Genomic DNA, 5,494 nt, shown 5'->3' with positions numbered 1-5,494 from the left:
TCCATAACTTCCTCTGTAGTCTGGAAACCCTGATTGGACTGACTGGATTCCTCTTCCATATGCTCAATGTCTTCCTTAAAGTTCCTAAAGCAATTCTGGCACCACACAAAGTGCGATTCATGCACTCTGAGCGCTGTGTCAGCTTCCAACACTTTCTTTAGATTGTCAATTCCCAAGTCTTTGACACTGCGGAAATTCCTCTGAAACCTGATCTTCCGCTTGTGTCTCTTTAAGTAGTCGGCGCAGCAATTTCGTTCAGGAAACTTCGCCATCAGAAATGTGCCACAGTGCGGTCTCTCGGTGACACAGTAGGTTACAGTGGGTATAAGGTGCACTCACTTTGGGGTGAAGGCAGCGTCCAAGGAAGTTCTTAGTGCAATAACGAAAGTTCAGTAGCCGGATCACAGCTGATGTCTTGACACCAGGGTTTACGTGAAGAGAGCTGCTACAGTGGGCTTCTTACTTACTCCGCAATCTCTATCTTATCTGCTTACGAGATAACTTATTATTAATAATAGAGGACGACACGAGAGTAACTACAATGTGATGAAAAAACTGTATCATTGACACACGTAGAAAACAACACGAGTTCTTTATTCGAGTTCACTATCCAGACTGACATACGGTCCACACCCAAAAGGCTTCTTTTCAGGGGTGAGGGGAACGCTCTCTCCTGTCTGGGGCCGACCGTTGCAGGTGCACCGCGGTGCGTCTCGCATTTCACGACGGTCATGTGTTCCCCGTCACAGGTTCTCGGAGTGCTTGGCTGTTATACGTACTTTTGTTTCCCTCTCTTGCGGGTGGCATTCAATTACGCTCTGGTCTTGCTGTACGCGCTCTCGCATGCCTGCTGCCTCAATGTGCCGTAGTATGGATACAGACAGAGGAGCTCTGAAAAATTCAAGCTCAGCTTTTCTGTGACTCAAAACGGTCAAAAAGACACAAGCTGGGTTCATCGTCATTATTAAAACCAACAAAGCGAGCTACGAACTAAATATGTCTATTAAATTTATTTTATCATTAGAACGCCACACATTGATGTTAAGACCAAACATGGGTATTAAAATAAGCTCAATTTTCTCACTTAAAACAAAATAATGCAACATATTTTTGCAGCACAATATTTAGCAGTCATGGTCGGGTATAATTCATCATTTTCATAAAAATCGGTGATGATTATTTTTTTTAAAACGACCCTAAAATGTTGCAATTTTCGCTAGTTTTGGAATTATGGCAATTTTGGGATTTTATAACGAAATAAATATGCAGTGTAGTCGCATAACTTTTTGCTTAAATAGCGCAAAACCTTTCGTAGACTTGTGAGAAATATTTTCAGCTTCAGCGCTTTAGCGAAAACTGCGAAAAAAGACCCTTGAATTTGGGGTCAGCCAGAGGCAGTCGCTGAAAAATCAAAGTATGGCAATTTTTCAAAAATGTACTGTCAGTCACACAAATTTAAATTTCCGTAGGCCGATAGTACTATTGCTGAAGATTTACGAAAAATTAACAATGATGTCCACAATGCGTTAAGTTTTTAGTGATAGGCCTCCAAAGTTGTGAAATCTGAAAGTTGCAGAATTGCCTTTTTCCACCTGTTATGAAACGCGAATTTTTTCCTAGAAATCCGTGATAATTTTCGCAAAACGAAGGTTAATTCCTTTCTATAGAGACATTTGCCCAGCTCATATAAAAATTTAGTGCAAAACAAAAAATAGTCGGGACCCCCCTTGGTCTGTCCTTATCTGAACACACCCAGCATGTTTGAAGACTGGGGAAAAAAGCTTACGAGAGGTTTTAGCATGATATTAAAGTTGTCTCACAAAGTCAGCTGTGTTATTGCACAAGCAAGCTGTGTCCATTACATGGCTCAATACCCTAGCAACATGACCAACACAGCTTGCAATAAACTGGCTCGTGCAACAAGAGAAAGGTCAGGTATACACGACGGGAAGATAGAAAAAAGGTGAAAGAAATGAATAGATTTGTGGTTGTGCCATATGTTCATGGTCTTTCACATGGTTTGAAGAATGGAATGGAAAAAACTTCATTCAGGTCCATCAGGGTGTGAACTAGCACGTGGCAGGCTGCTTCCACGTCGGGACAGATAGGCCTAGCCTCTCTGCCATATGTCATGGGCCCATTGGACTGCGCATAGTTGTGGGATGCTGCTGTGGGATGCTGCCTGTAGCGCAGCACCTAGACGATGAAGCATCTTCATCACCCGTAACGTGGGGCACCGCCAGAGCATGTGGTCTAAGCTGGCAAAGTCTGAGCAAAGTGTGCAAGTGTTCGACATCTGAATTTCGGGATAGATCTTGTGCAAGAGTGCGGGACTAGGATATGCCCCGACTTGCAAGAGTGTGAGCATCAATGCCTGAGGCCTGTTCAGTTTACTGTGCGGTGGCAGATACTTTCGCCTCCTCAGATAAAAGTTCTTCGTTAGGTCATTGTACGTGGCTGGGGGATCCCTATTGTCCAGAACCTCAGCGCTGCACCACTCTGTAGCTACGCGGTCGATCACTCCTCGCGCAGCTCTGTGGGCCGGCACGTTGAGGTTGGACGGAGTGCCCTTGATCTGTCCCATGTGAGTGGGGAACCAGATGATCATGTGTTGCTTAACTTCCTTTTATCGTAGGATCCGCCAGGCTGATTCCGAGATGGTGCCCTTGGTGAATGCTCGGACCGCCGATCCTCGTCATCTAGTAGAGAAAGAAATATGATGTGCAGATAGTTTTTTCCATGCCAGCTTAGTCACCGAAAGCTTGTAACTTATTAGGTCAAAAGAAAGAGGTGCGAGTTCGTCACGAAAAAGTGAATGCTTTATCCAGCATAGGAATAAGTATGTGCCTTGCAATGTCTATGTAGTTTATCAGGTGCCCTTAACGTGTGGCACATATGTAGGAGAGGGTGGGAGATGTATAACATGAGATTAAGGGAACACAAGCGATCTCTTGGTAACGCCCTGAGTTTACATTTGCCAATGCACTTCCAAGAGTGCAGTTGCGAGCCGGTTTTCAAGGATGTGGCATTTCTATCCAAGGAGAGCAGATTCATAGGCCATAAGCCTTTCCATATCAAGAAAAGGGGAGAGGAGTGCATCAGCCACTTGCCAATTAATCTGACTGACAGGGTGTATGTCCAGATGCTGCACAACACATTTACTCGATCATGCAGATTTCCACTTGTATATTTTTTTGCATTTTCCTTTGTTAACACTTTGGGGGACACATTGCTTTGACTGGACAGTATTTAAAGGCTAGTTACGTGTTTTCGATAAACCCAGTCATAATTCTGTGTTTGTCTCACTTCCTTCTTTTTGTCACGTCCTCGGTTCGATCGAAGATGAACCCGTACCAACTTGCCCAGCTTTTAACGTTGCTTACTCACAATGCCAAGCCTGGCTCCGTCAGTAGCATGAGATCAACAGAAATCACCGAGTTTCCAGAAGAATAGTATGAAGTGTATGACGTCGTGGTGTGTCAAGTATAGTAGGGCTATTTTTTTTTTACGTACACTTCGTGCAAGCTCATGTAAATGAGTGTAGTGCAGGGTGCTGCACTTGGCTGATTGAATTGTAGACTGTTGTAGCAGTCTGTTCGTCATTGGTGTCATCATCTATAAAAAGCACCTGACTTTACACTTCACCTGAAGTTGCACCTACTGGTTGACAATATGTCCTTGCCCGAACACAAAAAAAACTAATTTCCTCTTGGCAAGAAATCTTGACAAACCAGGAGCTAAATACATGGCAAATGTGCAGTGTGCGAAGACAACCTTACGATGTAGCATCTGAAGCAGCCTGTCCAGGGGCGTAGCCAGAAATTTTTTTCGGGGGGGGGGGGGTTCAACCATACTTTATGTATGTTCGTGCGTGCGTTTGTATGTGTGCGTGTATATATACGCAAGCAAAACTGAAAAATTTCGGAATGGGGGTTTGAACCCCCCCAACCCCCCCCCTTGGCTACGCCCCTGAGCCTGTCCATATATGCACCACCTGTGTGTAGGAACCTTATCTTCCAGGAAGATATGGTCACCTTCCTCTGTGATACACACATGTGCCAGCATGTTGCTGCTGTCTTCAGAGTGAACCTTCACTGCTGTTGCCATATGCATGTGTAACAATAGCACCATCAGTTGCAGACATAATGCCGCTGCACGTTTTGAACGGCCGTCCGTTTTGTTATTTGTCTGCTACCTACACTGTCTACACTCATCAAAACTGCAATCTAGGAAGTGAATTTTTCTTACTATATTTTAGTTACAAATATTTGCTTCATGTAGGTGGGTGGAGCTATAAATCTTTTGCAAGGATTCAGTAATCGTTGACTTTCTACACTATCTACCCTCATGCAACCAGTGTTCATAAGAAAAATATACACAGGTAATTTCAGCAAACCCCTTCAAAAATTCTTAAAAATAGGCTCTATGAGAAGTAAACCTTCAAAAAATAAGATCTGTTCATTCATTCATTCAAAAAAAAAAAAAAAGAAAACCTCTCATCAGCCAGGTAGAGAGACTTAAGCTCTCACCCACTGGCCGAGCAGTGCTCCGACGCACAAAATACGCAATCATCTTAGAAGCCGACGACGAACATAAGGGCAAGATACCATCTCAGCTCCGAGAATTCCTGGAAGCTCAGCGGATCCCCCCCCAACATGCATCCTGAACATCACCGAGGAAGGCGGCTTGCCAGGGTAAACAACGTCAGGAACAACCGCCGTAATGACCCGCAGGCGCAATATGTGGACGCTGCCAAGTATCCGGGACGTAGCACCTTCGCGATTTGCGTCACAGACCACAAGGGGACGGCACTGGCGACGGCGACTATTCTGGCCTAACACGCGGATACAGCTGAAGAGGCCGCTATAGCACTCGCCACCCAAATGAGCGAGGATCCCATAGTGGTCTTTACCGACTCCCAAACAGCGGCACGCAACTACTGAAAGGAAGGATCTCCACAAGAGCGATAAAGATACTGAAACACATCAACACTCCTCCCCCCTACACCTGCATTGTCTGGGTTCCGGGTCACGAGGGCCTCGAGGGGAATGAAGCGGCACACGCCGCGGCCCGTGAATGCATCAACCGAGCTTCCCCACACGAAATTCGAGGCACCTCCCACACAAGAATACCCGCAGAAGAAACCGAATCAGTGCCCTTAACCTACCACAAATTGCTGCAACACTGTCGGCTTGTACGGAGGTTCTACCCTCCCCCCCATCCCAAACTTTCAAGAGACGAAGGCACGGACTACAGGCGACTTCAAAGCAACACATTTACGCACGGCGTTCTATTGCATCACCTAAAACCAACGTCATACGACTACATCTGCCCACACTGTAACGTGGCAGACACCCTAGCGCACCTTCTGCTGCAATGCAAATGCAGCAACCCAGCAATACAAGCAGATGCAGACCCAAACCTCCTTAGTGAAGCGTGGGAGGCTGCGATTTCGAAGCTGGACCTGGTCGACCAACACCAACTCATCGCACGG

Source organism: Rhipicephalus sanguineus, chromosome 1 (assembly GCF_013339695.2).
Source record: "Rhipicephalus sanguineus isolate Rsan-2018 chromosome 1, BIME_Rsan_1.4, whole genome shotgun sequence".
Classification (NCBI taxonomy): domain Eukaryota; kingdom Metazoa; phylum Arthropoda; class Arachnida; order Ixodida; family Ixodidae; genus Rhipicephalus; species Rhipicephalus sanguineus.
The sequence above is the reverse complement of the archived record's forward strand: the minus strand, read 5'-3'. Positions refer to the sequence as shown.